Source organism: Apostichopus japonicus, chromosome 7, assembly GCF_037975245.1.
Source record: "Apostichopus japonicus isolate 1M-3 chromosome 7, ASM3797524v1, whole genome shotgun sequence".
In the NCBI taxonomy this organism is placed as follows: domain Eukaryota; kingdom Metazoa; phylum Echinodermata; class Holothuroidea; order Aspidochirotida; family Stichopodidae; genus Apostichopus; species Apostichopus japonicus.
In genome coordinates this window covers 2,801,614-2,824,616 of record NC_092567.1, presented here as the reverse complement: position 1 = coordinate 2,824,616, position 23,003 = coordinate 2,801,614, and the positions used below count along the sequence as shown (strand labels likewise).

Sequence of the window (23,003 nt, the reverse complement as noted above, 5' to 3'; positions counted from 1 at the left end):
CGTCATTCGGTCAGACCACATAATATAGCTTGTATAGGCAAGCAATACTAACTAAGAAAATCTGTCGTAAACAATTGTCAACAATATAAGTACGGTTCATTATTATTATTATAATATATTAAGTAACGACAGTTAACGATAACCCTTGTGTATGGTATATTCTCTACAAACAATGGCAAGCCAAAGGGGGAGGGGTAGGGGGAGGGGGGAAGGGTGGTCGACCGCCCATCGTCCTTCACGGAATTGTTGTGGCGTTCAGCCGGTGCATAATTACACCACTGCCACAGTAATCCATGTCTCTTTTTCAACCTTGTATTAGCAAAGCCTTGCGCTTAGAAATACTTATATGGATGACATTTATATTCTAAATACGCCTCAAAATGCACCAATTGACGTCTGAACTTTTATTGGGGGTGGGGAGGGTGGTTGGACCCTAGACCCGCTACGTGATAGTCGGCTTGATTGACCACGGGGCATCATCCTCTCATTTATGAAATCTTTGGTTCACATCTAGTCCTTTTTGGAATGGTTCAGGCTCCTAACTTAATCCATCAATGGGCAAGTTTGAATGTGTCCTCCACTTTTGAAATCCTGCGCACGCGTACCTGTCTATGACCCCTGCAAAGAGCTGTAGTACATGACTATCGGGTCATACAATGTAGTGTCTGTGTTGCTTCATACCTTGCAAGGAACTGTCACGGAATGAAGAGAAAGGGAGCTGTCACTGAGTTCTTTGGTATAACTTGATCTGTCATAATATATAATGAGTGTATATCATAATTGTAATTAATTAATCATAATCAGGGAGCTGTTACATATAGAGCTCCCTGCTATAATTAGAGAGCTGTCACTGAGAAGAGCTCCCTGCTGTAATTAGGAAGCTGTCACTGAGAATAGCTCCCTGCTATAATAAGGGAGTTGTCCCTGGGAAGAGCTACCTGCTATAATTGAGGAGCTGTTACATATAGAGCTCCCTGCTATAATTAGGGAGCTGTTACATATAGAGCTCCCTGCTATAATTAGGAAGCTGTTACTGAGAAGAGCTCCCTGCTATAATTAGGGAGTTGTCCCTGGGAAGAGCTACCTGCTATAATTGAGGAGCTGTTACATATAGAGCTTCCTAGTTTAATGAGGGAGCTGTTACATATAGAGCTCTCTGCTATAATTTGGGAGCTTACTTTGAGATATCTCCCTGCTATAATTAGGGAGCTGTTGCATATTGAGCTCCGTACTGTAATTAGACATCTGTCTTCGAGAGAGAACCTTGTTATAATTAGGGAGCCCCCTCGTTATTACAGAGCAAAATGAACGAATGCTACACATTTCATGTACGATACTTCCTCAGCCCTAACTTAGGCCTCAAATCTACAAGTCATTCACTTTCTTTGAAATGAGCGTATAAAATGGAGATGGGAGACGTTGGGGAGGGGGGGGGGTGTGAAAAGGTGAAAGATGAAGTTTCACTAATCTAGGCATGTCTTCGTATGCAAGCTTCATTTTCATCATGAGACTATATCCCCGCTGTTCGCGAGTCAGGAGAGGAATTAAAATAAATCGAGGCAGATAAAGGTGCTCATTTATACATTGTGTACCTCTGTGTCATGTACAGACCAAGTTATGAAATATTACATATCATAACCAACACCTCAATCGTGTCTAAGCACTTAATTATATAAATGTAATACTCCATTCTCTCATATCAAATCCGCCAACTTCTTGTCTAATTTCAACATTCCTAGTGGACAAATATGGAACGCGAAAAGGGAAACCATATTTCGTTGTCTAAACTAAGTTTGTTGCTGTCTAAACTAAAGTTGTTGCTGCTGTTTTATCACGTTGTTGCTCAAACTTACGTTGTTGTCTAAACTTACGTTGTTGTCTTAACTTACGTTGTTGTCTAAACTTACGTTGTTGTCTAAACTTTCGTTGCTGCCTAAACTTACGTTTTTGCCTAAACTTACGTTGCTGCCTAAACTTACGTTGTTGTCTAAACCTACGTTGTCGTCTGAAGTTGGTTCCGTTGTCTACTTACGTTATTGCCCAATCACGTGAAATAAAAATATGGGCTATTCGCGCGAAATTCAACTTGCGCTGTATATACATACACGTCGTTAATTTGCTGACCAATTACGAAATAGTCAGTAAGATTGACATGTATCCCAACCCAATTACAAACCGGTAAACGCTCTCCACCATGCTACTTACATGAGCTGACCCCGCCCACTTTGCTCCTCTAGGAACTTCCCGTATATGCGAAGAACAAAGGCGGCCTTGTCCACGGGACTGTTTTCCTAAACCCAGGCAGCAAGAACCAACCCCCTGCGTATAGTAATCATATGAAGCCCACGTGGTAAAGCAATTGTTGAACAGCGCCGATGTCAACAACGTAAGCGCGAAAAGAGCAAACTGATTTCGTTGTCTAATCTAAGTTTGTTGTTGCCTAAACTAAAATTGTTGCTGCTGTTTCACCATGCTGTTGCTCAAACTCACGTTGTCTAAAATTCCGTTGTCTAAACTTACGTCGTTGTCTAAACTTAGTTTGCCCTTTTCGCGTTCCATAGACAAATGCATTAAAATCCCCACTCCCACCCCCGAACGCTACTAACCGATATAGTGGCGGGTGGTAACACCGGATTGTTACTAGCAGGCGCGTATCCAGGGAGGGGGCGTTGGGGGCGCGCGCCCCCCGGGTAAGAAAAGGAGGAGAGAAAAAAGGAGAAGAAAAAGGAAAAAAGAAGGGCAAAAAGAGGAGGAGAAGAGGAAGGAAGGGAAAAGAAAAAGAAGAAAGAGAGAAAAAGAGGGAGTAGAAGAAAAACGCCAAGACACCGGGAAGAGAAAGAGGAACAGTAACATCATTACAGCGCTGGTCCCTATTATATACACAGGGTAGCCAGTGACGGATCAAGGATTTCGGAAGGGGCGTTTGCCTCACCCTACCCCTTACACCGACAACTCCATTTTTGACGTTTCCATTTTTCCTCTCTCACTCATGATCTATATAAATACTATATATTGTCTATCATAAGGCGTGTGTGTGTATATACGCCTTAAACAATTGTAGAATTGTGCTATGAAACCAACTGTGGCTGGTCTCGAACTCGACCGTGTCGTCGGGGAACATGACGCATTTCGGGAAGGGGGCGACCGCCCCCCCCCCCTCTTCAGCATATTTTTTTTATGATATCGCCAGTAATTTCAAAATAGAAAGTGCTTAGATGCAACTTACAAGGCCTGGGAAGTGTCGTTTCCAGCGATCTGGGAGGCATTTTCGGCCAAAATTTACTTGAACGCTACGCTTAGATAATTTGCCTACAGGCTTCGCCCCTCCCTTGGCAAATTCCTCGCTACGCGCCTGTTCGAATTTGTAAAGCAACCGCAGCAGATATCACATCATATCAGTGAGCATGAAAATGGAGTTCCAGGATGAACAGCCTCAAAACTGTCCGACTTGCCCGAAATAATAATCAAAAGTTTTTGCGCGCTCTGCGCGCGTTCAACATGTTATGGTCAATATCATATAAACAAGCATCGGTTATTTACCCTACATCGCATGCCATCGTGTACCGTACGGTCCGTGAAAGTTGCGCAGTGTACCGCGGGATGCTAATGTAAACAACGAAATGTCTTATGTTGATGGAGAAAAAGGCATGGAGGTCCAATTATGTCAAAACACTCTTTTACATTAGAAATGGCGAATTAGGGGCTGCAGCCCCCCCCCCCCCCCGACTCCTACGCCTAGGTGTGTAGTGTTCGGTTTCGGAAATATCTGCTATTTTTTTCATTTCCCTCAACCAAGTTTTGTAATAGCAGTTATAAGAGGTTTTAACATGGACGGCGATCCGTACTTCCGAGTGGGGGGGGGGGGGCGGGGGATTGATCTTGTTGACTATCTAAGCGTAGCGCCACCATGTTTTGGCGCGAAGCGTACAAGAAAATTTTGGGATTAACAAACCCTCTAGATGGCTGGAAACGGCACTTTCCAAGGTTTCCAAGCGGCATATACCGAACTTTAAAATAGGGATATCATGTCCGAAATATCTCATAATCAGAATCCAAAATACTTTTTCTTTAATTTCCGGTGTTATTTTGGGAAAATTGCCCCTGTCAATCTTGTTTCAGGCGCTACGTTAGAATGTTCGAGAACTCTTTGATATTATTCGATGAAGAAAATGGCCTCATGCAGGCTATTATAGGCCTATACACATGCAATACACAATTACACATAGTTACATTCCTAGGTACCGATTGCTAGGGCATCCAGGTGAAATGTGTATTTAGCATTACCGTGGTAACATGAGATTCTCAGCTGTTCGAGGGAACATGTACGTGTGTAGGCCTACTATAGGGCCTATATGATTCATCGAGGTAAATGAATCTGGAGGATTCATGTCAATTGGGAGCGCGCGTACCACGCATGGAGGGTCATGTGATGTGTTCCAGGGTGGTACTAATATATTACTCTCCCCATTACGCATGATGATTTCACCCAACTAGTACGTAAATGTGTATGCGTGCTTAGAGCAGCAGACGACGTGCAACCGTTACCTAGCAATAACCTTGCCTGTAGCCTGACGTGATAGCTATATTCCCGTCGAGCAGCATTAGGCTCTGTTCCATGGAGAATTCCATGGTTGCACTGAACTAAACATTTCCCCACAGCAACACGCCCAGTTCAACAATCCTTTTCGACAAAAAATCGTTCTTGAAATACAATTCAGACATCGACATCGACATTTTCCGCTGCAAGCCCAATGTATCTATACTTGTTCTGTGCCAGCATGTCTAACGTTAGCATTATTAGTACTATTTCGTAGGCCTGAAGTACCAGTACCTTCTTATGCCGTTAGTTCCCATGTCCGAACCGACAAATCTTTCACGAAGTCATTAACACTATTCTCGAACTGCTACAGAGAAATATCAGTTTACCTCGATGGATATGAATACTATGAGGGTGCATATATGTACTATATCAATACCGTGGGCGCAGTAATACATTTTGTTGTTATAGGGCCAATGAAGCCTACAGTCAACTATTCTTGCTTTATAAAGACGCTTTATTTGAAAAGATCGCACTGCGTTTATGGTAGGCGAGAAATGAAGCTAAAAAAGAGCCGTACAATAACGATGATGCATAAATGTAGGCATGAAAATATTCTTATCCCTGGCATTTGGTGGGGGAATATGGTGTATTACATCCCCTCCACCCATTTTCATGGGGGGGATATATCCCCCCTTCCCCCCAGGATCGCCGCCCATGGGTTTTAATATTTGTACACCAATAAATTAACTGTGTCTTTCCAATTTCTGACCAACATTCTTTATCACACTTCCCTCTACTCGTGCAATTTTGACCGGTCTGTTAGGGGTTGAAGGAGGTTTTTCTATATTGGTTGTCCATAGATGAAATTTTGTGCAACATTATGGGTATGAGAAATGTGAATTTTCAAATTCTGAACAAATAATGGGCTTGACGGATATTGTGGGCCGCGACGTAGAATCACCTATAAAAAGCAATGATCCACAGGACATGCGATGAGGTCGAACATGATTTGTGACTGGTGACAATCTTCAAAAAGGTTATGGATGGAAAAAAAAACTATCGGGAAATACTTGCAAGGTTCTCAGGCAAAAAGTGTACATCTGGTTGGTCATTTTCAAGCCCGAGAGGTGCCATTTCCGGTGATCTGGGTGGTATCAAAACCAGAATTTTTTTTGTACGCTGCGCGCCAACCGATGGTGGCGCTCCGCTTAGATAGTAATTCGCGCCCCCGGGTTAGAAAATCCTGGATACGCCCCTGGTTAGGGTAATACTGCTTAAAGTTTCTTCCTTTGTTTTGAGATGTGACAGACTCGAGTTTTGCGAACATATTGTTTCAGTTATTACTACAAATTAACAGCAGGCAGTGATTAGTTCACCAGTATATAGGCATAGGAGATAAAGCTACAAACACAACCAACTGCTTTAAGCTAAAATCGATCATGCTCTGATCAGGAGCGTCAATCCGAATTGAGAGTTGGGTGGGGTAGGGGGCATTAATAGGAAACATGAATAAACCGAAGGAGTCGACTTAGCGCAAAGCCTTTTTGGGTGGGGTTCAGGGGCGAATCCCCGCCAGTGGTCCAGGGGTCGGACTCTACAAATCTTCAGGTTTACTTCTGTTTGGTGCCTGAATTGATATGACATTCATAAATATATTTAATAAAAGTCACATTTGACAAGATTAGCCTTGAATTAAAAAGACTTATCTATTTCACCTCCTGATGTAACTTATAGCATTAATCATGATTATTCAGATTTAAACTTCAACCCAAAAGGAAACATCTAAACTTTGAACACAAGGTTATCCAGACATATACAACATGCACACATATGGTATTATAAGTACATTTGAAAAGCACTATTTGGTATTTAGGCACGTTCACTTCATCGGAAACAACAAATCATAAAAATAAATATAAACATCAGGGCCGTAGCCTGGGTAGAATTCCTAGCAGCAGTTAAGGAACATCGAGAAAAAAATGTATCGTCCAAATGTTACATAGCGATGCTTTGATGTGCGGATATACAGTACGGTATACCAGGCGCTTTTTCAAGAAATTTGAGTGGGTTGGTCATTTCCAAAAAGGGACCATCATGACACTATCTAAGGACCTACTGCGGGTAGGGGAGGGGGGGGATGAACTGAGTGAGTGGACCGTGTATTCTTAGTAAAACATTGTGGCACTAATATAGGGGATAACAGTGAAACATACGTAATAAGTATATTTATGAACCGTAGTTTCACGTAAGGCTGCTACACTGTTCATGCAGGTTAAATTTTTGGAGCTCTCTACCTTTATTGTTATTATAATCCCCCTCTGCCACCAGCCCGCCCCCCCCCCCCCTCTGAAAACCACCAGAAACAGTAGTCGCATCAGAGATCGTGCATATACGTGATGAGCATTTAAAGTAAACCTTATGTTATTTGACCGCCACTCCTACAATACGTGTCTAGAATCTCAGAGTTTGCACACTACAGACTAATTAAATCAGAAGAAATGATATGAACATTTATCGTAGGCCTACTTTCATTTAGAAAGTGTAAATCTCAGGGGGCAGCTACCCATGCGCAGGCTATGGCCCTGAATACTAAACTACTGTGTGTAAAGAGCAATGCACTGACCCTGTTAGGAAAGATAGAAAAAATACCGTTTATAACCATCGTCCCCTCCATCTCCCAAACCCTTTCCATCTCCTCAACCCCCTCTATCTCCCCAACCCCTCCATATCTCTCAAACCCCTCCATCTCCCCAACCCCTTCCATCTCCCTCACACCCCCCATCCCCCACCCTCTCAAACCCCTCCATCCCCCGGGCACCCTCTCCAACTCCCCAACCCGCTCCATCTCCCTCACGCCCCTCCATCCCCTACCCTCTCCAACTCCCCAACCCCTCCCTCAAACCCGTACAATCCCCTACATCTCCATCAAACCCCTCTATCTCCATCAAACCCCTCCATCCCACCCTTTCCATCCCCACCCTCTCCATCTCCCCTCTCTTTCTCCACTCCTCTAACAATTTATTATATTATACGTTAAGTATAATTATACAAGTATAAATGAACAACGGAAAACTTTCTGGGAATAATAAACAAGAAAAGAGGAATTAAAGTTCAACAGTAAACACAATAATCAGCATCTCATGAATAATCATCAACCATATACATAAACATGAGAGGGTTTTATTACATCATTAGCCTTAACTAAACATCATTGGAATTCATTACATTCTAATTAATTAGGTGTAACATTACCTTTCAAGCTAATGTTCGGTCCACATAGAGGCGAACATGAATTATGAATGGTTGGGCCTACATCATGGACAGAAGCGAAGTATAGTGTCTCTGGCCTTATACACCATATAAAGTTTGTTAATATATTTATCACTCAGCAGCTTGAGGAAGTATTGTCTATAACACAACCGCCATTCTTTCTATTTATTACGAAGACCAACATTGTATAACAGCAGTATTGACAGAATAATAAATATAACCATATATAGTAATCAAGAAATATGAATGTAAAATGTGACCAGAATAGAACATAGAACAGAATAAAGAGATGTATAGAATATGATAATATATATCTAGGGTTAACGGAAATCAAGAGCTAAGATTCAATGCACAAGGCATCTCCTAAGTTGTAAAAAGATGCCGGTCTGGTGTATGGCAAGCATCAGTTACAATAATATTCAAGGCACGTTTTACGAGAGTAATATTGTGGATTGGACAGCAACTGAACAGGTTCTGCTACTCCTCTCTCTCCACACTGAAAACATAACATAAATTAATGTTAAAACATGGCACAACAATATTGTTGACTGACCACAGCTTATTTTAAGTTTGTGGACAGCAATTAGAATCCTTAGATAGACTTATGGCAACATCTCCTTATTTATGTATTAATATTGGTAGCAAATTTACAGATATGGGTATACGATGACTGTGAAATTGCTGGCTACCCTACACAATGTTTCTCACATATGAACAAACTATATGTATAACACAGTTCTATGTAACTGATTGATCTCAACAAGAGTATTTCATTTTAGAAATATGGATTTCAGCATTCATCAGTTTAGTCCTCAGTACCCAACAAACTGTCTATGTACCTGCATGGTAACTCAATATGCTGAAAATCAGTGGCATAGGAAGGTACTTTTGAGTGGGGGGGCTGAAGACTGATGGCCGGCCTGGGGGAGGGGTCTAAGGGGAGGGGTGTCCCCCTCCCCTTTGGAATTTTTTGCATTTCCAGGTAGCCTCAGATGCAATTTGGTGCAGTATAGCACACTTCAACACCCACTCCATTTTGTAAACTTAATTTTGTATTTTCACCAGGCCTTAGATGCAATTTGGTGCTCCAAATGAGATTTTTTTCTCATTTGGAAATGAAAAAGGGGTTTTCTGACTTGCGAAGCAGGGGGGCGGAATGATACTTCCGCCCCTCCACATTTTTCACTGGGGGGCTGGCGCCCCCCCCAGCCCCCCCGGTTCCTACGCCCTTTCTGAAAATAAGTTTGGGTTGATATGTTACAGCATGCCATATAATCTTGGGAGTAACCCACAGGTGGCAATGCACATATAACTTCAAAGACTTGATACTTCATAGTTTCTAAATTTCAAACACATCCCTGATCAGATCAAGGTACACACTACAAAAACTTATAGACCGGGAGCCCAGAGGGTTTGGTTAGCTGGGAAGGTAACCAATTGCCTTGTACATCACAACGTTCACAGTGCATTCCTGTATATGAAACCAGATGACTGGCAAACCGGGTGTGGTGGGTGTGGCTGGGAGAGCAATTTTAAAGTCACCTCAAAGCTAACCTAGATCAGCTTTCATGGTAACCACAACAAAGTAAGTACAATGTGTCAGGTATGGCCCCAAGAGCAACAAATGGCCATCGCCAGTAATTATTGGTGGTGGGGTACCCCTGCCAGTCATCAATAATTGACCCCTCACGGCTGACCTAGGTCAGCTCATGAGGTAACCACTTGAAACCTACTGGAAAATGATGGTTAGGACTTCAGATACAAGGGATGGGCATTGCCAGTAATTGTTATTGGTGGGGTACCCCTGCCAGTAGACCCCCAAAATGCCCATCCCCTCATTGACCTAGGTCAGCTCATGAGGTAACCAATTGAAAACTACTGGAAAATGATTGGCAGGACTCTATATGTAAGGGATGGGCATTTCCAGTAATTTATATTGGTGGGGTACCCCTGCCAGTAGACCTCCAAAATGCCCATCCCCTCATTGACCTAGGTCAGCTCATGAGGTAACCAATTGAAAACTACTGGAAAAATGATTGGCAGGACCCTATATGTAAGGGCTGGGCATTTCCAGTCATTTATATTGGTGGGGTACCCCTGCCAGTAGACCCCCAAAATGCCCATCCCCTCATTGACCTAGGTCAGCTCATGAGGTAACCAATTGAAAACTACTGGAAAAATTATTGGCAGGACCCTATATGTAAGGGCTGGGCATTTCCAGTCATTTTTATTGGTGGGGTACCCCTGCCAGTAGACCCCCAAAATGCCCATCCCCTCATTGACCTAGGTCAGCTCATGAGGTAACCAATTGAAACTACTGGAAAAATGATTGGCAGGACTCTATATGTAAGGGCTGGGCATTTCCAGTCATTTATATTGGTGGGGTACCCCTGCCATTAGACCCCCAAAATGCCCATCCCCTCATTGACCTAGGTCAGCTCATGAGGTAACCAATTGAAAAATACTGGAAAAATGATTGGCAGGACTCTATATCTAAGGGCTGGGCATTTCTAGTAATTTATATCAGTGGTGTACCCCTGCCAGTAGACCCCCAAAATGCCCCTCCCCTCTGGGCTCCCGCTCTATTAGCTTGCCTGGCATGTGGGCAATCTTTATTTTCTACAGAAGTTGAAGTTTTCTGATGAACTGTTAATTTAGGTAACTATCAATTTAGGTAACTATCGGAGGGCATTGTGGTCAAGTGGTTAAGGCAGTGGACTTGTGATCTAAGGATTACAGGTTCGAGCCCTGGCCAGATCATTGCGTTGTGTACTAGGGCAAGGCGCTTTATCTCCATTGCCTCTCTTCACCCAGGTGTATACATGGGGACCTGCGAGGTAACTTGTAAATATAGTTGCGTGCGCCGGTTTGTGGCTGCACCCTATGGGAAGTCCCCCGGGGGACACATGGTTGTGGTGCACTGTGGTGCCCCAGGAGAGATTGATTGAATTGTGCACACTTTGGTGTGTGGGTGTGACAAGTTACCAATGACCAGGGGTTAATAATCAGCGCATTGAGACTTAAGTGTTTTTTTGCGCTTTATAAGAACTGCGTATTATTAGTATTATTATTATCAGTAGCTGTCTCCACTTTAGAGAAATCTTCAATCCACCACTGCATACTACAATATAGTAGTTGTGTTTAGTCAAGTTTGTTAGCTCTACACAATTAAACAAGTGGAATCTTAAAAATGTCATTTGATGTTATTTATAGAGCTAATTAGGCAAGCTGTCTTCACCTACATATAGCCTGTAGATTTCATCAAAGGAACCCAACACAGCCCATTACCATTTCACAAACTGACTGTTGAGAAATTATCATGTGAAGACTCACCAGACTCACATCCACAAAGGTAGTTATGTCATCAGTAATGTGTTCCAGCTTGACTTTTTCTTTCACTTTCTTGGAGGAAATGTACAGAAGAAATGTTGAAAACTGTATCACCTGGAGGTTAAAGAGAAAATACAAAATAACTCAACTTTCCATTCACTAGATTTATCAAGGTGAAAATTCATCAGGTCTGTGATCATTTTTGTAACATACATCAACGTCTTCCCTTGTGTCTTATTAATAAGTATATATGAGTAGTATAGGGTGTATCTCAGGGCAGCAAATATATTGTTTTAAGGAATATGTTTTGCATCTGATGTAAGCAATTACAACACTTGTAGTGGTGACTAATCAACTCCATGTTACCTTCCAAGAATTGTGTAGACCCCTAGCCCCCCCCCCCCCCCGATAAAAGACATTGACATCTTTTGACAATTGCTGGAAATTTTCTACCAGATTTGTGAGCTATCTTCCGTAGTATTGCAACAGAAAATAAATGTAGAAAGCACATGTGCTGGAGTTTCCTGGAATTATCTCTTAAATGGCCAGTATTATAACTGAAGTGCAAATAATGTACATCTTAAACAGAACACATTAAGAGAATCGTTCAACACTGTTGACCAATGGCTAAGAATTGAATTCTGAATTACTTTGGTTTTTACTCTGAGGACATGCATATGGTCCAGAAGGTTCATGCATGTTTTGTATTACTGACTGACAACAACATATGCACACATTACAGTAAACCCAGTAAAGACTTCCATTTGTAATGCCTTAGTATATATAGCTCATTGACAAATGACATAAAACCTAGATTATCTTCAGATTTAAATTTGACATCAATTTTCTTGGGTTTTAGATGTACTGAGAGGGGAAGAGTAGGAAAGGTTAGGATGGAAACAGAGATTTGATTCCTGTTAGTCATTCTACATGGTTCTAACTTAGTGTGGGTTTGGTTCTTACTTAGTGTGTGTATGAGTCTCATTTTGTGTGCAGTCACTATATTTAATTGCTAGGGCACATGCACTTGTGAATTAAATTTATTGTTGATAAGCCTGCTATACATTTTACTGCCAATTAGGCTGACAATACAGAGGAGTCTGGCTGCACTATTAAGACCGAGTACTACGCTTACCTGCCACCCAACACTACAGTATGACAAACTGATAAATTAGAAGGGATCAAGTCATCTGAATATTTTGTTCCTTCATTTATGATGAATACACAAAACAAAGAAATGGACCTGGATATTAAAAACATACACCTCTTTGTGTAGTTTTACACATTGGTATGCAATACAATGTATGGCATGCAGTGTCTAACATATGGTGTATGTACTGTATGTTGAGGCCTTTATCTTCCCCTCTGGCCCTTAGGGAATTTGCTGAACAAGCAAGATTCAAAACACTTGCTGTTCCTCCAGGATTTAGGCAGTAACAAAATCACTTTCTACCCAGAATCAAATCTAATTATAAATAACACCCAGCATATCAGTCCTGCTATACACTAATTATACACTAATCATTACCATCAGCATATTGTAAACCATTCTGTGCAAGATCCACATCATGTGACCCCAAAGATCGTCTCAAGAAAGATTAATCCACATTTACCTAATGAGGAGATAAAGACAAAGACAATAAGAATCATATCTGAACTAGATGTTTTATTGCAAACGATAAAATCCCTTGTTTTTGAGTTTGCCTTTTTAACATTTACTCAACATTTATTCCATTGCTCACAGATACACAAGATTATGCTAAAATGACTCAATAATTGCAAGTTCATTCATTTTATTGCAAGGCGCTTTTATTTTAAAGTTGAATAATTTTTGGAAATTTATCCATAAAGAAAACAAAAGGCAAAACTTGGTAACATGTTTGCAATCCTATGGTTTAGACTAATTTGGTCAGCACACTTTCTAATTGGTACTTTTAACGTTGTTTGGTGCAGCAGGCCAATAAAGTTGTTCCCAAATTTCTAACTCTATTACTTTGAAGTCAAGCAAAGTTAGGCAATATTACTGGTCTAGATTGCTTTTTTTTCAAACTATCTGTATACCAGTGTGAAGCAAAGGCTGCTCTATTACATAAATGTTAGTGTTTTTGCTTTCACAACTTTCCCAGTAACTTAATTTCCAACTTTGCCAATATGTAGCAACATGATGCACACCCCCCCCCCCCCGCCCCCCCCACCCAAACACACTCTTATAACAGAAAAACTGAATTACACAATAACTTTAAGAACAGAAAAATAATACAAATGCATTAAAGATTTCAGATGACATAACATGCTGAATCCTACAAGAACTTGTCATATTGTGTTGTATGATCGTCTGTGATAGAATCGTAAACTTTTACTTGTCACAGTGCAATACCCAATACCTACCATCATCCTTGACAACTATTTAATATGATGGGATAGGTGGACCTTGCCATAAATTACATAATATCCACTCAACCTGGAGACGTGACAATAGGAAGCCTTTATTAGCATTATATGCTCACACAGGAATGAAACGGTTACATAATGAAACAATGGATGTCTAATGACCATTAAAATTGGTCAGATTTGAAAGATTAGAGATGTCGTTGGCATCAGAATTTCATCCTCTTGAAAACTACAATTATGGTACAATTTGTAGAGATGATGCTACAATTAGAGAAACACTGAACAAAAGAGGTCTCACAGAATCCCTGAGTTTAAGACACAACCTTTAGCAGTATTCTAACTAGATTGTTCATATCTTATGTCTTGTTTTGCAGTGATTGGAACTGGTGGGGCTTGGGGGGGGGGTGCTGGATGATAGACTTTTCGGTGGGGAAATTTCCCTTGAGGGATCATCTGATATGTCATGGAGTAAATATATCCAATTAAAAACTTGCATTCTCATGGAGGAGGGGGATGGGTGGATGTGGTAAGAATCAGGTGGTGCACCATGTAATCATTACCCTGCTCATGTAAACTGTACACATTTCTTCCAAGAGCTGTAATCTGGATATGAAACTGGTAAATCCCTAAACAGGCTGATCTCAGGACTGAATAATTCCAGCTTACCTGATGATGAGGAAAAACAAAATACATTTGGTCATCAGTTATAATGTTATTATTTATGTAAATTGTCATCACCCGGTCTGCAAGTAGCTGCATTCTATCATGTAACATTGTCAAACACAGAACACAGCTATTATAAACATATGGTATGCTACTGTAGTTTCAAAATAAATTACTCAGTTATAATTAAAACAACAATGCAAAGAACCTAATGCAACTTGAATACAAATCTATAGACTGTACAAGATGATGAGTTCAAGGTCTTATAATGCTGCCCACTGTGTATATACATCTCACCTAATACCAAACTAATTGAAATATAAAGAAACATTAATTTGAAATTGAGACAAGCATTGAATCTTCAGTACAAACTTTAAGCAATACTACTGGTAATCCAGTCTGGTTAATATTCATTTGAGAAACAAAAGTTATAACAATGCAACCCTGAAATAGAATGGAGCCTGGAGAAAACATTATGAAGGATCCTGGTCACATAATTTAGTAACCATTGGTTCACTGTACTGTCTATAGGTTGATGAATTTGTAGGATTTCTGAAATGATGACATTGTACTATAATTGATTGAGTTAAAGTACATATTTTTCTTTCTGCAGACTTTGACATAAACTGTTATTTCATAATATGTTGTTCGGTGCAGTCCTGGTGTGAGGTGAGGGGAAGGGGGGTTGGTATATTGTCATCAGCTGAGTCCCCAGCAAAATATGTGATAAAAAATAGTATATTTTATCTTAGGATAAACAAAGACTTAGAAAGTGGGTCTGGTGATAAAATTGTGCATGGAACTGTGCCTGGCTCTCAAAGTCACTGGTTTTTGTGTACACCTTACTTGAATAATGCTTCTTTAGCCTCACAGGATGTGATTGTGAATCTTAGAACTGGTGTGCGACAGTTTGGAGAAAAATATCAAAGAATTAAAGGAGATACAAACCCAACCATAATCTTTAGCTGATATGAAAGACTGATCATTGAGATGAATATCAACGGTGGAGGTGATTTGTATTTTACTGTTCGATTACATTTCAAATCATATTTCCAATATGTAAGCAAATGCTTAAAATGTGAATCTCTACCGTACTATAGTAAATAAACATCATAACAAACATAATACATTTAAGCTCAAGATTTTATCCGTAGTTGTGTGACATATGTGTGACCTGCCTTAATTAATCTAGGTTTGTGTTTTTGTTTGATGGAGTGTTCATTACAAACACCTCTAATCAAAGCTTAGCAATACAGACTGAGTTGACTTCTTTAATGTTTCTACAGCATTATGAAATATCTAAAATGGTATTACAAGTTTTCAGTTTTAATCTGAAGGAAGTAATTACCTCAACAGAAGACATATTTGTAGGTAACCCAAGCTACTTTCTTACAGAACCATCAAGTTGTCTTCCAGTCTTACCATTCTAGAAGTGTCAGGAGTTCTAGAAGAATTTATTAATTTATGAGTCTTGGAGGCAATTTTTATTTCAGTTTGACAAATGGTTAAAACGTACCAGAGGGTGTTTGGGGGCCTATTGTGTCATGGAAAGCTCATTACAAACATACCAATTAATGGATTAATCCAGCAAGAATCTGATCATTTTAATGTCCTTACTAGAGATTAATTCTGTCAGTTGTATTTTGAGTGGATGAGTTAAAACTTGATACAAAATTCATTTAGTGAGAGTGAATGGAGGTAAAAGAGTATTCCTTGATCTGTGATGCTATCCAAAAACCTATCAGAGGTTGTTGAAACATTACTATCACTGTTCTATACTAACCATTAATGTGATTACCATCACATGGAAGAAATATCAGATGATGAACCATTCATTGTCCTTGTCAGCACAGTATGAACGTGACTTCCATCGAGAACTGGTAACTACAGGTGGAATAGGTGATACCCTAGTAGCTCGCTTCATAATTAACCTAATGAAGAGAAAAGAAAGTGATGTGAATAAGATTTGAGTCCTAATGATAGATATATTGAGAATGTCAGTCAGAAATAGATATGTGAATGTCTCTGGCTAACTACCCTGTATACATGGACAATCACAGAGAAAAAATACAGAGGAAAGAAAGTACACTTCAGTTTCCAATAACCAGGTATTAAGTGTAAAAACAATTAGCCAGTAAAGCATCAAACTTGAACCGGATTGTCCGTTGTTTAGTGGAAGTGGCATATAAAGGTGTGGTGCAGTGATATAAATGAGCTCCCAAAGGAGAGTCCAACCTCACACAAACCCAACCATTCATGGTTTGGGCTTGACTGAGAAATTTGTGAGATTTTGCACCTCTCTTTCCTATTGAGGAAAGAATTTATTGTGAATTTCCACTCATCAGGAGATATATAATTTAGTGTGTCAGCTTTGGTGGATGTGTTTTTATATTATTTTTCTTCATTTAATGGCACCAGGCCCCTGGAGACTACACTTCCTACATTGACCTAGTTACACTACTCTCGGAGGGGGGGGTCTCTTTCTTAGATCACCAAAGGTTTATAAAGTACCCTGTTCAGCTGGTCAATAGCCATACAATATGGTCAGTTCTTTCTACAAATTTGGCAGATGAAGACACTTGTAACCTCAAAATTTTGAGTTAAAAAGTTTTGAGATGAAAAAGTCAAAATTTTGACTTTTGAGGTCAAAATCTTGAGATAAAAATTCCAAATATTGAGAAACCAAATTCAAAATTTTGAAATTTGGGGACACTTATATATATTTTTTTTAAGCCACCGTACTAAGTCGGTGAAGTTAGATCAGTTTTGAGACCAATTAGATTTCTTAAAACCAACTGCAGTGACTGGCTCAGCAATATTTAAAAATTAAACAAGCATAAGTGACAATTCTTTATTCACAGCTGTACATACTCAGATTAGTAGGAAGTATATCCAATTGTGTTCTCTGTTTATAGTGGCTGGACTTACAAGAGTACTGCAAAGCTCTCCAAATCTTCAGTATTTTCACATACTGTAGTTTCTGGAATTTGCTAGCAATTTTGAGCCCATGAGGACATGTCAGTAATGGAAATACTTAATCTGATTTTACTCTGAGCCCTAGCAAGGGGCTTCAGAAGAGCTCTGTAACACCTCTGAGACTTCTTGTACTCTTCTACTAAGTTTAAAACATGTAAATACATGTTAGAGAGAAAAATGTAATTTCTATGAAGTATAAATCTAAGCCCTGGTGGGAGTCCCTTCGGACTTTAGCTGAGGCATTTTCAATTTTCAGATATTTAATGTTCTCCGATAGTGATTTTGCAGCCCTAGGGGAGCCTATAGGGGAGGGGGGTTGGGGCAAGTGCTCACCACCCTAATGGATACCAGTGCTTGTATATATGTTTGAATGCCCTCTAAATGTGTTTATTTTAAACAGTATTTAGCTCTCAAATATGCAAGGAAGAAATGTTATCATGACATGATATTGATAAATAGTAGCACAGGAAATAACCTTCCTTAACCATGCTTGCTACAGCGGTAGCCAGCAGTTTGGTTAATAAAGTCACAACAACCAGATTACTTCATTCTTACCATTCCTATGGAACTCTGTGCATCAAGAAGTGTAGGATACTGATAGAAGCTTGATAGGTTCATAGGTCCTGATCTCCAGTACAGTCTCCGTCTTCATATTCACTAGAGGGTTTCTTCCTACGGTTGAATTATTACATCATGGAGCCGTTCGAGCCTCAGTGACTTCTAAATCAAAAGTGGAACACTAACATGAAATCAAATTAGTTATTCAGATATTTCAGAAGACTTTAGAAACAAAGGATACTCACAACAAAGAAAAACCCATAGTAGCAGTTCCACTTTGATCCAATCAAACACTACTATAATGCTTGTATATGATATGGAATATTGAATCTCAATCTTTGGAAAACATTGCGCTTCATTTGACCTTTACTCACTGGCAGGTTAGCACTTAAATCCACAATATCCCAAGAGAGGAAACAACTCCAGAGTACTTTAAGAATAGGTTTTTATGACTAAATTTGGCTAAAACCTTTCAGACAGTTGGATGATCTCGCAAATGTAGAACACTTCTTAAATTAATAATATGATCAAATTATGTGAAGAAGGAAAACCTACCCTTCAACTTGTAACCAACTATAACAGGCATGCATCACCATACTTCAGCTAGTCCTACATTGTGCTGATCATAGGTCACGCTTTATTGCTGGCATTGCGGACTATTGAATATTGTAACTAAAATCGTTAGACTAGGCCTAAATTAGGCTGCACTTAGGTTATATGACTAGAGAAGACCTAAGCCATAACGTTGAACGTTATGATGGCCTGTGAGCCTGTCCTTGTACGTGCACAGCCTAACGCTATGAAAGGAACTCAACTGATACGTGGGTTTTCTTCTTTGACAATTGTAATATACTCCGTCTGTTTCTTTCAGTATCATGTTCACCATCTGGAATATGTTGCATTATCTTCGTATTGAGTAAGCCAGTAATGTAGCTTCGGGGAATCACGTCAAACAAACATAAAATACAACCATACAACCATTCTTCAAACGCTGTTTACACTGTGGCGTTGGTGTGTTTAAGATTGAAAATGAGACTTGTTCAAGTCGTTTTCCATGCCTACGAGGGAAATTCCCCTATTTTTCAGATAAATGGTCAATCTTTCAATTGAAATAATAGCAATTTACAACAAAATGGCAAATTCCTTAGATGTAATAAGTGAGGACTTCAACAGTATGCTGGAAATGTCATTTTATCATTGGCACCTTGACATTTTTCTGCTAATGTTGCGTTCATAGAATCCCGTACAGCAGCTTGAAAGTGTCATCATGACAGCAATTTAGATAAACATGTCTTGGATATTTTTTCAGCCTAGATAGGCTATTGTTTAACTACAAGCTTGGAAAATGGTCAATACTTTAACATTTCTAAAAACTTTTGAAATGACGAGATGAAAGCATTTGGGTATTTAAAAATTAATCAGAAAATTTCCAAATTATACACTTGGGTATGGAATACAGAGGGGGGGGGGGGTGCAGACCCCTCAACTCCCTCGGTTTTACCGGGAGACTCTCGGTTTTTACCCGAATCTCCCGGCCTCCCGGTTTCATATTCTATTCTTCCGGTTTTTTAATGTTTCATCACTTGCGACATTTCTGAAAATAGCCAACAGTTAGTCCTATGCTTATTCGCGTAATAAGTGTAATCTAAAAATAGATTGATTGTTTACAAACACGTTACGACTGACGCAGTGCTGTGCGGGACTCTCAACCAATAGCAGGCTGCTTTGTCAGTTCTCGGACTTCACGCAATGTCGTTATTGTACGTTGGCCTTGGTAGAGTCCTGAACACAGTACATTAGTACGGCGTGCACTGTGCATATGCCATGGTGCACTCAATTTAATTTATATACACTTAACTTGTATATCCGTGGCGCGGCGTACCATTTGTGTGCAGTTCGCATGTAGGTTATTAATTGTATACGACGAAAAACTATGCCGACAAACAGTTTACCTGCGTCCTCTTCGCTGCTAGGTGAATATTACATCTTTAACTACGATTTAAGAAAGGCTGTTTCAAACATCTCACTAATTCTTTCGGCGACTATTCATGGAGCACAATAGCATTTCCTGCGTATAAACTCGTACAGAGATTATACGAGGTATCTACGCGGCGTCTACGCGGCATTTTGTTTATCAACATCTTTATACGATCCTGTAGGCGTACCCATGTCCAGTTATACGTGAGCGGTACTGTAAACTTCACGTTAGGAGTATTCATATCATTTCAGTTGAAAATTACCAACCTCCCTATTTTCCCTTATTCTCCCTATTTTTTGGCCCTGAGAAGAAGGCCCTTGCTACGGGTGTTCACCCGTCCCAGTCCCCCCCCCCTCCTCCGACTTTAAAAAAAAATTATTGGCAAAAATGGTGTATGGAGCCAATTTAAGACCCTAACTGGTAGTCTAATTATGCATCAGAGTGCACCATTTAACGTCAATTTTCAAAACAATTTTAGGGGGCGGATCTACGTGGGATTTGCCTTCAACAAGCCAACCAACACAGCGTCACCTTTTTTAAATTCTTCTTTCCATTCTAGCCTTTCCATAACAGTGAAGGCCCTACCCAAGTCAATCGGGAGGAATTTGGGATTTGCTGCTCCAACCCCCCCCCCCACCCTTGAAATCATATATTACAATTGGGGATCGAGAAGGGGTCCCATTGTTCGAGTCCTTCGATCCGATTTCATCTAAAGGCCCTATAGGTAGCCTCTCATCAGTGTATGACAATAACGATATATGCCCTGTTATATGTAAAGTACCGTAGTAGATAGCCTATACATCTGATTTAAGATGTGGTACATGGCTACATGTAGGTAACATGCTATAATGTGTACCTCTTTGTCAGGCATTATTGTATATAGGAATAATAACTGGTTGGGCAACATGTACACCCAACGGCTATTTACCAAATAACTGGCCGGGCAAGACTGTATTTTCTGATTTTCCATGCAATTGAACAATAGCGATTTTAACATCGGTTAGTTCAGTTTTCAAACTTTACACTAGTATTCTTTAGCACAACCTTAAGTTTAGACGACATTTATAGTCTAAATACGCCTCAAAATTGTTTCTGCCGGAGGCCCCCCCCCCCTCCACAACACCCTACATGGAATTGCATTCAACGACTCAACAGCAACACCATCATAACTTTCGCCACATATAGTCTGGCCATAAAGGTTCATTCCCCTTCCTAAATTGATCGGGAGAATTTTGGAATGTGAACCCACGTTACTGGGTACTAAACCATACAGGAGAGTTGATCCGTTTTCAGGATTGGAGAGGCAAACTTACCGCTTATGGACTTAATCAGAAATATACACAAATTAGCCACAAGATGAACCCCCTCCTTTATGTTCACATACATCCCCATATCTATGTAGACATGTGACAAACCACTTGATTGGCGTAGGAAGGGAGCAAAAAAAAATGAATGGTTTGGGGAGGTGGTCGGGAGGCATCCCAATTAAACAAACCAGGGGCGTATCCAGGGGGCGCAACAGGCGCGCGCCCCCTATTGGTCGTCACCAAAAAAAGTTTAGCAAAAAAAAAAAAAATTGATGACGACCTTTATGTGAGATGTCGGTGATCGCTCAACCCCCCCCCCCCCCTCCCGTATGCTTTATTTTTTGTTTGCCAAAAAAAGGTTCTGGCGAACTTCGGCGGCATAATAGTTTTAGAAATATAGATGGTAATTGTGTTTGTATTATCGCGTAGCACAGGGCGTGTATAAGGCCTTTGGGCTGCCTGAGGGAAGACCATAATAGCTCCATGCATAACACGTGGGGTTACTCTATCGAGGCAAAAATTTGACTTGTCCATTCACGAAATTTATTTCTGCTGACCTTTTATGCCTCAAATTTTTTGTGTACAATTTTTCTTGACCTCGATTTTCAAATTACTAATCATACTTTGCAGCTAACACGATAAGACGTTATTATAGTATTGTAGTATTTAATTTTTAGGCAACGACCGCTCGCGTCAAAACCTCTTTTTGGTTCCTTGCTTTTTGCAAAGCAAGGAACCTATGCGTTCAACTTGGCGTGTGTGTGTGTGTGTGTGTGTATGTGTGTGTGTGTGTATGTGACGCTTGGCTTGTGTACACGATATCTCAATAAGGAAATGATGTATCATGATGAAACTTGTTGGGTGGATAGCCCATAGTAAGAGGAAGATCCCTATTGTTTTTGGTGCCCGCAAAGGTCACCAAAGGTCAGTTAGATGCCAAAAACCAATATATTAAAAACAGCAATAACTCCCATTGACAGGGTCCGACATGGTTGATATTTTGGGAGTAGTTGTGAATGGGGTAAGGCATCGTTTCCAAACATAACGGTAAGGTGATCGAAGGTCAACAAAGGTCAATTAATGATAAAAAACTAGTATTTTTGCGATAACTTGAGAACGAAATGTCCGTTAGGGTTGGGAGTTGCTTCAATGTAATCCAATTGTCGACCCGCACCTGGGTGACCCTTGACCTCAATTTGACCTTTGGTGACCTTTACGTGTTTTTGGGGATTTTTACAGTTTTGATGCTATTTTCAGATGTCAAAGGTACCTTCTGAACATCAATGTCAATAGGTTGACCCCGTGTGACCTTTATGTGCGAAGTTATATGGGGTCAAAGTTTTTCGGTCGGAGTTAGGATGGTTGCACAGACTTGTCGTTTTGTTTTTTGGAATCAGGAGATTAAACTACATCTGAAACCAAGGTCAAAAGGTCAAAGGTCACATTAGAAAAAATGTGCTTATTTTGGGAGGAAACGAGCAAAAAAGAAAATGTTTGGTTTTGATGCTAGATTTGGATACCAAAGGTACCTTCCGATCAACAATGTCAATGGGTTGACACCCGTGTGACCTTCGTGTGCGAAGTTATACGAGGTCAAAGTTAATTTTCAGACATTTAATGCAATAACTCCCAGTTCCAAGGTGTGACGTGGTTGATATTTTTGGACAAGTTGCAAATGGTATAGGGGAATATTTTCAAACTTAACGGTCATGTGATTCAAGGTCACCAAAGGTCAATTAATGATAAAAAACTAGTATTTTTGCGATAACTTGAGAACAAATTGTCCGTTAGGGTTGGGAGTTGCTTCAATGTAATCCAATTGTCGACCCGCATCTGTGTGACCCTTGACCTCAATTTGACCTCTGGTGACCTCTGGTGACCTTTTTGTGTTTTGTGGATTTTTACAGTTTCGATGCTATTTTCAGATGTTAAAGGTACCTTCTGATCATAAATGTCAATGGGTTGACCCCCGTGTGACCTTTGTGTGCGA

At 40.2% G+C, this 23,003-nt stretch overlaps 2 protein-coding genes and 1 long non-coding RNA gene across 11 annotated transcripts in view; 1 reads left to right on the top strand and 2 right to left on the bottom strand.

The window, feature by feature from the left end:
- The window catches only part of LOC139969995 (uncharacterized), a 958,452-nt gene that overhangs the window by 427,135 nt on the left and 508,314 nt on the right, over window positions 1-23,003 (bottom strand). The window lies entirely within an intron of this gene.
- LOC139969970 (uncharacterized) overlaps window positions 1-23,003 on the top strand; it is a 395,025-nt gene that overhangs the window by 137,964 nt on the left and 234,058 nt on the right. The window lies entirely within an intron of this gene.
- Window positions 6,228-18,859, bottom strand: LOC139970003 (uncharacterized). Its single transcript, XR_011793885.1, has 7 exons — window positions 18,544-18,859; window positions 17,726-17,890; window positions 15,978-16,125; window positions 14,092-14,197; window positions 12,669-12,753; window positions 11,144-11,254; window positions 6,228-8,306 (listed from the first exon to the last, which is right to left on the bottom strand). It is a non-coding gene; the product is annotated as an uncharacterized lncRNA (long non-coding RNA).